Below are 13,194 nucleotides of genomic sequence, written 5' to 3' on the forward strand. Positions count from 1 at the left end.
TTGGTCAAATTGTAATTGGTACTCGTCTAGTCTGGCTCCAGAACTGTCTGACGCATTGCATAATAAATATCTTTGTAGGGGGAAAAAATATTTATTTGTATATCTGATAGTTCTACTGGGAAGATTTCTAGAGGTAGGAAGAGTTAGGAAAGCTTCAGACTCTTGAAGCATGCTGTCCAGTTGCCCTCTGGAATGGTCATCTCTATCTACATTTATGTCAATAGTGGCAAGAGCTTGCCTGCACATTGGCTTCCACCAGTGTTGTTTAATTCCTCTTTTAATAACCTTGTACTTGGGATCTTCTGAATGGTTAAAATAGTTGAAGAATCCAGGGCTCCCCTAAAAACAAAAGCAGTACAATTTTATGCAAATGTGGGGTCATTTATATATATGCCTCAGATAATATTATATCCTTGTTTCATTGATCTATACATAAACAACCTTTTTTATGTCATTACTACTATATGTGTCAGTATGTACTAAGTCTACTTGTGCCCAGGATTTGAGAGTCATTTCACCTGTTCAGGGTGCCTTTCAAAATGTAGTATTATTTTGACAACTGCTATCATGGGTAATATTCTTGGTATTTTCTCAAGCTTTTAGGCAGTTGGAAGTCCTTTTATTTTCATAATCTTATATGAGTCTGGCTTTAAAAAATTAGCATAGTAAAAATACATCCTGCTTACATGTATTTTTATTTTGCATTCGCTTTATGTAATGTGTATAAAGTGTTACACTGTACCTGCATTCACGAGTTATAGTAATTTTTGGTAACCTGGGTTCTACCTCTGGAGCATAAGTTTTCTACTGCCATCCTGAAATTCAAGGAACACTAACACAAGCAGGCAAAAATCCCAATTATAATTTTTTTTAGAGAAAAATTGAAGAAAATTCCATGGAAATATACCGAGGAAGAAAATTTTAGCAACTTCTACAGTGTGATTTGGACAACTGCAATTGAGAATCAAAATTATTTCTTGTAACTGGATGAAAATTAATCACCTATCTTTCACTAGTCCTTTGGATTAGTGCCTTATCATCACTCTTTTCTGAAAGAATCTTCATTGAATCACGTTTCATTGTGCTTCATTGAGATTCTCTGTCTTGTAGTTGCAGGTATAGCTTAGTCTTTGAAATGCTTTAGATTCTAAGAAGTAAATGAATGAGAGGCAAGCAAGAGGCTGGTAATCTGGAGCAAATAAACACAAATTCTACTGTGTAATATTTTGAAGCCTGTGTTGCTTGCGATTCTTTTTAGTTTTTATTTTTAAGTGTGACTCTTGGTAGAAGCTTTGTCTCCAACACAATGCTGTTGTTAATAGAGAATGAAATGACTGGAATTGTGCTGAGGAAAAAAAAGTCGGCTGAAGGATTTAAAGCAGACCACTGCAAACCAAACGTTGCAATTATCTGCAGCTGAAAACAAGTAGCTTTTAATGTGTCCATTTGGCCAAGAAGAGAGAATTACAGACCATTGCTCTTTTCCTCTCTCCTCTCATACTCTTGTCTTCTTCTCCTTTATATAGTTTATCATCCATAATTTCAGGATGTATTTTGCTACTTTAAGCTGTTTTATCTGTAGGCTTATGAGGTCACTCATGTGTGAATTCCTTTGTTAGTCATCTCACCTTTTGCCTTGATGATAGAAAATTGATCAGGCCTAAAGTACAAGTTCAATAGACAACCCCCTTGGTCCTTTGTCTAGGAGAATAGCTACCATTGAAGGCCATGAGCAGGTTGCTATTAATATGACAGCCTGCTCTATCTCCCACTGTAATTTATAATGAAATACCTAATCTCCATTATTTTGATCCAAGCAGGCGATCCCATGAAAAAGTCTTTTCATCCAGTTCCCAATGGCTGTTACATGAGAAATGGCAAACCAATAATTTTTGTCAAGTTTTTTAAGCCAACAGAAATGCTTTTCCACTGCTACAGTTTCAAAAGGCACAGATAAAGCTCATTCACTGAGATGAATGAAAAAGCCATCTGGGGTTTTTCTTTTTGACTTCCTTTCCTTTTCTCCATCCTTGTAATCAAATTTGAGCAAAATCAAATGGGGCTTTCTATGAAAGTACCTTTTGTTGATCTGAACGAGCTGGTAATTTACAAAATACCCTTCCTTTGTGAGGAAGGCTAAAGAAAAAAAGAATCAGTAGCTTTTAAAGCTGGGCCTTAGTGGGACTCTAAATGCAATGAAAGCAGTCTGTGTTGAGAGATTGAAATGCATTTCAAAGCCAGGCCTGACTCAGGGTACAAGGAAGAACAGACCTATATGCATTTTGTAGGAAGAAAAATGTGAATGGAAAAGAGAGAAAGGGAGAGAAACAAGGGGAAAATCTGGATAATACATTAAAGTAACCATAATTTTGGAGATGCATTCATCTTATTGAAATTGTGTACGTAACCAGTGATACCGAAGTCGGATATTTGCTCAGACAGGATGCTCAACAATTTTAGCCTTTACTCTAAAGTTTGGAGCTGCATGGGTTTGTGGAGAAAATCAGCTCGTGATGTGTGTGATGTTTTTCTTCAACTTTTTCTTCTTTGCTTTGGGATCTTGTGGGAAGTACCTCAAGAAAATCTGGATGCTAATTTTCAGACAACTAATACTTGCTGTTTTTCCTCTTTTGCCTGCTAGATTTCCTCATGCCTGTCTCCTTAACCCCTTTGAATTCAGAAGGATGGCATAGACATCTTAAAAACAGTAAGTAATGTGTGATATTTTCTTCAATTATTAGAAGAGTTTGGAATCATCATGCATGCCTAGAAGGAAAATACATTTGAGCAGCATTTGCATTGTTTGATATGAATTACTTTTGGTTTGATTTAACTGTTTATTGCTAGATTACTATCATGATAATGAGTGTGTTTTTTACTACCGCTGTGTATTTTGTGATAGCTAAGTATTATGTGGCATATAATGTATGTATTCTTAACACAACAGTTTTAAGAAATAATGCAAAAATTTCAGGGGACTATCTTTGGAGATATTAATTTTTCTTGATTGATACACCACACAATCTTCCTTATGTATTTATAATTTTGATTCCTAGCAATCGTATTTTCTAAGGACCTTTCTATTTGTGCTTGAAATAAAATTCTCATATGTATTACATGAGCTTATTTCTTCAAAGTAAATATCCAGAGCAGAGAGATGTAAGAGTTGTTTTGATATTACAAACCAATCGAACAATTTTAAGGTAGTTGAAGCTACATTTCTTATAATTTAATCAAGCATTATGATTAAAATCACAAAGCTTTGTTTAGAGATATTTTCTGCCTTTAGTAAAGTGAAAGGTCTATTTTCAGCTTCCTAAAAATAAGACAGGCATGTGTTATCTGCAGACAGAATACTTTAAAGCACATATCACAAGTATTTTTTAAAATGGAGATGCATCATTGGCATTTCTAAGTTACTACCATGCAAATTTCAAATATGTAAATGTTGTAGTCAGACAAAGCAATATGTGGCAGAATAATTTCAAATATCTTTATACCTGCTTTAAGGGCACTGCCAAAGCAAGTGCGACCTGGGAATTACAGGTAGGCAACCATGAGACCTTCGTTTTTGAGCTAAGAAATAAGATTAAATGAAATCAAGTCTATGTTGTTTACCCCTTAAAGTGATTGTAAGGAGTTTTTTTTAGAGATGCTGAAATGGGGAGTGTGTCCCGATACTTTCACAAAGTTCTCTGCAAGGGCCAAACCCTTTCCCTTTTTAACTGTTCCTCACAGCAAATCTAAATTACTGGAACTTTGTGTTTAATAAGAAGTCCATTTTCTATGGTTTTGTAGCTGTAGGTCCCCTTTTCAACTTTCTACAAGTTATCTTTGCTTTTGGTTTTGAGCCATTTGCTGCCTCCTAATGCCTAACTTTAAAATAGCATGCATGGCAAACTGCTAAGAAGGTGGCAGCGGGGCATTGGTTTGTGTTGGTATTGAAGTCCCAAGGTTGTTGTTACCCATGATTTACAAGAGTTGCTACAAAACAGATGATTAAAAACTGAGGGGAAGCAGGGAGAAGAGTAAAATTAATTGGTGCACTTCTTGATGGATCTTAAGCATGGTTTCTTCCTGTGAAATCAAGTTGGATGGTTGTGTTGTCTACACAAACACAATGTTCTAGATGATCTGTACAGTGCTGTTATGATCATTGCCTACAATCTTTGACAGAGAAGCGCAGCATAAAAGGGCTTCATATGAGAGATGTAATTAATTACACCAGTTATGCAGAATATTTTCTCATGATATTGATTTTATTCCCTTTTATATAAATTAAGATTGTTGTTAAATTAGGATTGCTGCCTTTTTTTTTTTTTTTTTTTTTTTCAGTTCATAAAAGAGAAGGTCTCTTATTTAGGAGTGTTATTGTTGTTTTATAGCTAATCCGAATTAGTACCTGGGCAGTAGTGCTTGGTATTTTGCCGATTAGTTTTATGTCTAGTCAATCTTATAAGCATTTTAGAAAATTTCTCTTCTGTTATTTTTAAGTGCTTTTGGTAAGAGCTAGAGATGCTTTGTCTCGGTGTAGTTGTAAAGAATCTCTGTAAAGGCATGTTAAGGAGTAGATAATCAGGCCTGAAAATCAGCTAAGGTTCCCACTTGCTCAGTTTTCCAAGGATTAACTGTTCCAAAGCTCTTGTTACTTAGTGTAGCAATGAATGTTTCTTGTTTCCGACAACATAAGCATAAACATTATTCTGTAAACACCTGCATTTGGGGGAACTAGAGAGCTAGATATTTCCCATCTAAGCATTGGGACAAGGAAAACCTTCCCAAACCTTTTGCTTCCAGGCCTCATATTCCTGGACATAACAACTGATGTATTACATACTTTACTCTTTGCTAAGCCAAAACAAAAACAAAGACAAATAAACAAAACACCACTCCAGACCTTTGTGGTGTCTTCAAAAGTTATCAGAAGAAAGGAAAAGGGGGACACATTTGTAAAGACTCTAAAAATCTGAGATTGACTTTAAAGTTTTGTTTCCCTTTTTATAAAATTGAAACTTCCTTGACTTTCGTGTCAGGAACTAGGTGCTCCCTTTCCATTACAGTGTTGGTGCTGAGGTTTCAGTGCTTTCACGGACTAGAAATACCATTCAAAGATGGAGATGAAGCTTGTGCAGCCCCAATCCTTCTGCTAGTAGAAGCTATTATCTGAAAATTGTTCTTTTATGATATTCAGCAGGATCGAGAGAATGTGCCCATGCTTTGATGTACCGACAAGCTATATAGACTGCTTGACTGATCCATGAATGTTAAGAGGTTGCTCTTTCTAGTATTCAGAATATAGGAAAGTGTGTGGCCTGGTTTTAATTCCAGTTTTGACTTGATGATGGCTCTGGGCTGATCTCTGGCATCTTTGGGCATCCCTCAGGTATCAAATGAGAATGTTATTTGTCCCTTGCTTGTTTCTTTCCTTGCCTCTTATGGGCAGGGCAGAAATTTTGACATTACTATTGGATCTGGTCAGCTTAGTTTGGTGATGACAAAATGACAAAGAAGACAAGACCAAATTTTCACAGACACTGCTTTACTACTAATCCCAGATGGAAACCAACTTTCGATGACAAAGGAGGCGAGGTAAGAGAGGACAGGGCAGGTTTTAATCAATGCCAAGGTCATTCCAAAAACTGGTCAGACAACTCCATGAAGTAGTAAGCATGACAGCAACATCTGAAGTGGAAGAAAATGTACCAACTTCCATCATATTCTTAAATTCAGTATGGAGAAACAAGGAGCATATAAGACAGAAAAATTCTACGTAATACCACTTTTAACAACGGCTTCGATGCAGGTTGTTATAATATAACATAATAGATATAAGTAATGACTAAAAAATTAGGTATAGAGAAAATATAAATTCAGGAAAAAAGAATAACACACATATGAAGGCCATGTATTTCAAAGGTTTCTTTTTATTATTTTTTGGTATGTATGTATGTATGTATGTATGTATGTATGTATGTATGTGTTTATTTAGAGTAACAGACTTGGCTCAGGGTTTTTAGCAGCTAAAACAAAAATAGGGGGAAAAATCACCATCAAAGGAGTAACTTCCATATAGTAAGCATTTTATGCATATTAGTCCTAATCTTCACAACAACCGCCAAACCAACTATCATTCCTCATACTTTACAGTGGAAGAAATGCAGGAGCAGAGAGATTCAGTAACTGGCCTCTGGTTACACAGGTACCATGTGACTATGTGGGTTAACAGGTCTTTCTGACTCTCCTAGTCTAGGCCTTCATTAGGTGACACAGATGTCAGCTGTCCCAGCAGCCTCCTGCACATGCATAACCTTTCATTTTTGTCAAAGGCCAACCCACAGTCACAGACCTCAGCTTTTCATTGAGGTTCTCTAATGTAATCCACTTTCATAGAAGAGTGAGTGAGCAATGTAGATTTTACTGAGAGAGAAATGGGCTGTGGGGTTTACTTTGCTTATCACACGCCGACCACTTGAACATCCCTGTTGAACATTCTGGTCTGCGAAGTGCCTTCTTAGTTTTTCGATACTGGAGGTTCCTCCCTTTGATCCTTCCCTTATGCTCCATGTACCTTCCCTATCTGTTTTCTTCTATTCCTGGACCCCCTTTTCTTTCTCAGTCTTTAAATACCTCTTACGTCTATTACATAGGAGCAATATGATTTTGGCCCAGCTCCTAAACCTAAACTTGGATATCTAAACCCTGTGCCATGCTTAACACACTTCCAAAAGTTTTCTGGTAACAGTTCTTGTCATACTTAATAGTAGTGAGGATTATGTAGCAATTGAAAAAAATCTCAATACACATTTTTCATTAGGGAAAAGCATACCAGTCTCTTAGCTTTTCGGGCAATTAGTTCTGAAAGAATATTCTTCAGTGGAGCTTCATAGAGTATACAGAGGACAGAGTCTTCATCCATAGGTATAATAGATTTTGTTATGCTTTCACCTGAATCTAGGACACCATAACAAAACTTAGAACATGATATGTTGTGTGGGGCTTTGAAAAGAAAGTTAAATTTGGAGGGAAAGGTGAAGTTAAGGATGAGAAAAAAAAATTAAGGAGAGAGAAACAATGTATCTAGTAATTTAATGCTAGAAATAAATTTGAGTCTCCTTTTTTTAGTCATAGCCCATAAATTCTGTTGTATACTGCAATAGGAAACTATATTCTTAATTTACATATTAAATGAGCAATAGCAAGTGTACTTAAATGAAAAGAGAATGCTGTTGCCTAGAAAGAAGCCACAGACACTAATAAATAAAAACCAAGTCTTCAGCTTTAATCTCACAAAGGTTTAGACTTGTGTTAATACCTTGAATCATGTGATTAGGTATAACAGCTTTTTTTCAGTTCAGCTTCTGTGTACTCTTTTTAGAAAATTTGAAGAGCAAAGTGCAGGAGTCAACTATAATGCCTCAACACATATAATTTGTGTGGAGTTTGGGGCATGGAGTGAAAATTGAGAAACAGTCTATAAAACCTTTTGAAACCCTAGGTTTAGAAAGCTTTCAGTGAGTCATTTGCCTACATACCAGTATATTTTTCTGCATCGGTTTTCTTTTAAGTTACTAAAGTCTTTGCTTCTGCTTTTTGGCTTAAACAGTTGATGATATGAGGTTCTTGAAGCCTTGAACTTGATTGTCAGCCAGACTAGCTCTTTCAGGAAAGGATGTCCAATATGCCAGCCATCTAAAATGGCCTATATTGTTGTAGCTCTAATGAGTATGTCCTTCAAGAGCAAATTGGAGCCTAAAAACAAATGCTTTTTGATGTCCACAGATTCCTTATAAAGTGCTCTGAAATCAATATGAAAGATTATAATGTTTTATCCCACTCAGAGAGTTATGAGAACAGATTTAATAATGCGCAATTCCTTTCATTGGAAGGGCAAGTTCTCTTAACAAATACATGCTACATCATTGAGGGGCAAAAAGACATGGGTAATAGTGACAAAAATGTGCCAACAAAAAAATACCCCATAGCTATTTTCAATTTCCTTTATAAATTGAAGGAAGGGAAAAGTATTTCATCCAGTGGGGTAGTTTAGCATCCTAATAGTTCAAAGGTGGGAACTAACAAGACACGGTGAAATGGAGATGTGAGCACAAGGAAAAGTGATACCCTTACCAGCTTCTACTCTGCAGAAAATTTGAATTCAGCTATGACTCATTCATGAATTCAGGATTTCAGTATATCAATATATCTGTTGGGGAAGCCAGATCTGGAAATAAGTCCATTTTAGCACATAGCAGACCTCTCTTCTCAGTGTTGCTTGGATAACTTCGCTAAAGCTTGGAAAAAAAATCTTTTTTGGACTGCTAGGCATGGCCACGAGATAGTCACATGTATTCCCTCATAGAAAATTCAAAAACGAACAAGTTATTTCTCTGGCCTCCAGAAAAATGAAAATATTCAGCTACTCACAGGGCTAGCACGACCCACGATCAATACAGTGAAAATAAGAAAATAAAATGAAAGGAGGAGGAGTTAAAAGTATGAATAGAGGGTAGAGGACAGAGGTTGAAGGTCAAGAGAAAGGGAAAATTCCAGGGGGTCAAAACATTTAAAGATTTTAAAACCAAGTCACACAATTTTGTCAGAGAGCGTCTAGTACTGGGATTTTCACCTGGGAGGATGAGTAATAGGAAGAGAATGGCGACCTCATTCCTCTACCCCCAAGGGGCAATAGCATCTCTAGGTTGCTGTATTTTGTTTCAAAAAGCCTATCAACAAATACTGTTGTTTTAATAATTTAACCTCAGAAACAAATGCTCCACAGAATCATCTTGGTCTGATGCCTGGTGGAAATATGCAGGTCGGTTATTTTCAGCTTGCAAAATCCTCTGGGTGAAGGGCAAGCAGCTGTGTCAGAATGTATTTGATCTTTAGGAGGAGCATATGATTTCACCTATTAAAAAGAGGGCATAGGATAAAATAGGTGAAGAGACAGTGATGTAGACCAAGAATAGCAGGCTTGGAAGATATTCTTTATTCAACAAAAATTTATTGAATATTCTACTAGGTTTGACACTCAAGTTTGACTCTGGTGCAGAACTGAACATGTAAACAGGGGGCTCAGGTGACTTCTGGGCTCAAGACAGAAACTTGGGACCATCTTTCAACATGTCAAGTAAGTTGAGGAACGAGAAGGACACTGTATTTAGCAACCAAGAGATTGTGATTGGCTTTGTGAGACCATTTTGGGTAGAAGGATAATGCAGAAGAACGATTGTGGTGGGCTAAGAAGAGAGTGGGAAGTGTGAGGCAGGAGACTGACTGCATTTGTCCTCTTAGGCAGCTTCACTGGGAAAGGAAAGAAAGGGATAGGGTCAAAGCTGGAGTGAAACTTGGGAATTAAGGGAGAGTTTTTTAGATGAGAAATAATTGAATTGCAAAGTAAGTAACTATTAATTCACTGAATGTTCATTGAAAATGCATTATGAGGCGGAATGTGAAATGAAGAATGTACAGTTCTTGCTCTCAGGGAGTTTGCAAACTAGATCACTCAGTAAGGTCAATCACTGATAATAAGCTGGAAATATTATGGCTCATTAAAGTAGTATAAAGAGTGCTATGTGAAGATGGAAAGTTATTTATCCATGTGGAATCTGGAAAGGTATTATGGAGAAAGCAGACCTTGAAAGGATGAAAGATTGCAGCAGAAGTAATTTGGAATCAAAGCACAAAGAATGTGAAATGCCATGTTGGGTTTTGGGTTATCATACAATAGTCTTAAAAGATCATACAGGACACATTGGACTTCTGTTGTGGGGGCTTTGAATCCCAAATTCATAGGTTTAGTTCAATTCTGTGAGCAATTGGAAGGTTTTTGAATAAGATAAGGAAATGATCAGAGGTCTACATTAGGAAAATGAAACTTGTGAAACAGACCAGCTAAAAGGGAACCAGGGGCTCAATCAAGATAAAGACTGTAGGAATGCAGTACAAGAGAATTAATTTACTCATCAATTCAATAGCTATTTAGTGAATGCACATCTAATGATAAGTGATCACACAAGAGGGATATGTCTGTGGAGGAAACCATAGTTACTCAACTTAGCTTTTGTATCATGAAAGCAGCCATAGGTAATACATAAACAAATAAGTGTGGCTGCGTTCTAATAAAACTTTATTAATGTTGGGAAATGAAAATATTCTGCGTGGTATTATAATGATTGATACATATCATTATACATTTGTCCAAACACATAGAATGAACAACAAATACCAATAGTGAACCTTAATGTGAAGTATGGACTTTGGGTGGTAATGATGTGTCAGTGTAAGTTTATCAATTATAACAAATGTCCTCCTCCATTGAGTGATGTCGATAATAGGAAAGGCTGTGCATGTGTGGGGACCAGAGGTAAATGGGAAATATCTGTATCTTCCTCTCAATTTGTCTGTGAACCTAAAACTGCTCTAGAAAATAAAGTCCTTAAAAAAAATCCCTTTATTAATGGACACTGACATTTGAAAATTCACGTGTCCCAAAATATTCTTTTGATGCTTTTTCAATAACTTAAAAAAAAGTAAAACTATTCTTAGCTCGAGGGCAGTACAGAAATAAGCAGTGAGCCAGATTTGGCCTGTGGGAAGTTTTTCCATTCCTGTTTTAGGTGCTTGTTATAAAACAGATCCTTGAGTTTTACAGTTAACTGACTCAATCAGAATAACTGGGGGTGGGGCCCAGGGATCTGGATTCTAAAAGGGTGTTATTTTTATTTCACTATGACACTGCTGTTTAAGGGCAGGACTGGTAAGTAGAGAATGGTTGTCTCTGGTTCCCTGAAAAATGTAGCATTCCCAGGTCTCAAATCACTGAGTTTGCAATGCTCAGCAGCACAGGACTGGGAGCGAACGAGGGTCCATAGTGGTCTGGCACTTGGCATGGAAAGAATGTCAGAAGACGCACGGGTTGGGGATTCTAGGGGCTGAGGGAGGGGGCAGACTTGCCAGAAAGGCAGAGAAGGAAAGGAGAAGGCTGATAGACTCAAAAATCAGGAGAGTTGGAAGGATTCAGGCTCATGAGAGTGGGAAACAGACTTGGAAAGTCAGGGTCAGAGGCAGAAAATCAGATGTTTGTAATTAGAGTAGACTTTTAGAACAGATGTGAACCATGTTGGAGAATGAGGTAGGCCTGCCACTGTTGTGGAGGTGATTGTCACCGGAGATGAGAGGTCAAACACTTGTGAGGCCTTGGGCCAAAGGAAAGTTAAGTCAACACAAGTGTACAACACAACTAGATTTAATGTCTAGGATGATAATGCAGATGGCTACAGGAATGAGAGAAGAGGCTTGTCAGCATGGGTTATCCTGGCCAAGAGGCCTGGAGAAGGATGCATAGTATTTAGACAGGTAGAGAACAAAGGAAGGAGAAGGAAAAGAGATGTTCACCAGTCATCCACTCTGTGCCTCTTTAGTGGGCCCTTATGCATGCAAACTCACTTGACCTTTGCAACAAACTGCTGAGGGGAGCATTATTCCTATTTCAGAGGTGAAGAATCTGAAGTTCACAGAAGTTAAAAGTCCAAAGTCATACAGAGAATAAAATGAGAAACACGACTCTATGACTGGGAAGCCCATTATCCTTTTCTTTTTCTTTTCTTTTGTGTATCAACTTCAGTAGGCTTGTCGGTAGTAGCTTCTTAAAGCACTGCGTTGAGGGAGATTCTGAGGTAGACACAAAGGTCAGAAAGAGTGTCTGGGCCGTGGGCATGGGGGCGGGGGGAGCGGTAGCTTCCCTTTTTTGAATTTGCCATCCCTTATGCATGTTAACTGCCTGCTCAAAGCGGAAATATATTTCAGTTTAGGTAGGTTGAGGATGAGTGAGCAAAGAAAAGGAGTTGAAAGGAGCTTGATGTGTTTAATAGACCATGGCAACGCTGACCTGGTTAGATGGAGGGCTCAAATAGAGGCATAGAAGGAAAAAGCCTGGTGAATAGAATGACACGTTCCAGCTTTTACGTCTGACTTGATGATTCTGAGAACAACAGAAGGTTTTTTTGGTTTTGTTTTTTCTTAAAGCATAATGAAAATGTTGGTTAGGAAGCTTAGTATGGTAGTTGGAATAAGAGGAGAAAGAGAATTACAGAAAGGTTATAATTCAGGTATGAAATGTTAGAAGCCTAGATCAAGGGAGTTAAATACTGTGTGTATAGCAGGAATGGAAAGGAAAGAGATATTCGAAAGAATTTTTAGGATTTGGTACCTACTTGGATACAGAAAATAATGTAAAAGTGGAGAGTCAAGGATGACTAGGTTAAGATTTTGTTTTGTGTGCTTCACAGAGGCTGGTCTTTCCTGAGAGGAGCCTCCAGAAAGAGTCCCATAATCAGGTACATTTGCGAACAGTATATGCTCAGTCCTCATTTTGGAGACTCACAAAACACATTAGCATACAAAAGGCTCTAAGAAGTCCTGCAGAGGAGAAACATTTTAAATTGTATTTAACCCATTTTTTCTCTAGTTTAACTGACAGAATGAATATACAACATATAACTTCAAAAATGCTGGAGAAAATTGTGATGCTATGGTAAAAAAAAAAAGAAGCTCTTTTGAAGAGAACATAATGAGTTCTGTCTTAGGCCGTGTTGAATCTGAGAGCAGGTGTCTTAGAGACATTCTAGAGCTTGGTGACGAGGTTAGGGCTGGAGGTATAGATTGGAGAGTAAGAAGTGTAGAGGGAATTGATGAAGCTGAGCTGGTCTAATACAAGTTGTGTCCTGGGACAGAGAGGCATATATGCTCATCAGTTCTCCAAGTCAGGGAATGGGAGATGGCAGAAGAGGCAGTTAAAGAGACAAGAGATCAATGTCCAGACAGTATGAAGAGAATCTAGATAGAGCAGTGCCATGAAAAGTAAGGGAGGAAGTGATTTCAGAAGGACTCTATGGTGCCAAATGAGGCAGAGTATGAGGAAAGCCCACTGTATTTGGCAAGAATGCTGGTATCTAGCAGTCAGTTCATGTTGGTGCATTCCACTAAAGGGTATTGAACATCTTTTCTAAGAAAGCAATGTGGCTCCTGCCCTTCATCAGTAGCACACATTGTCTTCAGAGGAGATAGTTGTCAACTTTAGTGACAACTGTGCTAACGGAGGTGTCAAATGCTACTGACATGTGGGAGGGAAAGGCCATTCCTAGTTGTCAAAATCCATAAATGCCTTGTTAACAAAAGTGGTTCTCAGTGCAG

At 37.6% G+C, this 13,194-nt stretch overlaps 1 long non-coding RNA gene across 1 annotated transcript in view; it reads left to right on the forward strand.

Moving 5' to 3' along the window:
- The first annotated feature begins 2,418 nt into the window (after positions 1-2,418).
- LOC107507035 overlaps positions 2,419-13,194 on the forward strand; it is a 239,226-nt gene continuing 228,450 nt past the window's right edge. The window contains exons 1-2 of the long non-coding RNA XR_004950508.1: positions 2,419-2,515; positions 2,642-2,707. This is a non-coding gene — a long non-coding RNA (uncharacterized LOC107507035). The remainder of the gene's footprint in view (positions 2,516-2,641; positions 2,708-13,194) is intronic.

The sequence above is a fragment of the Rousettus aegyptiacus genome, unplaced genomic scaffold (assembly GCF_014176215.1).
Source record: "Rousettus aegyptiacus isolate mRouAeg1 unplaced genomic scaffold, mRouAeg1.p scaffold_m13_p_4, whole genome shotgun sequence".
NCBI classification, from domain to species: Eukaryota; Metazoa; Chordata; class Mammalia; order Chiroptera; family Pteropodidae; genus Rousettus; species Rousettus aegyptiacus.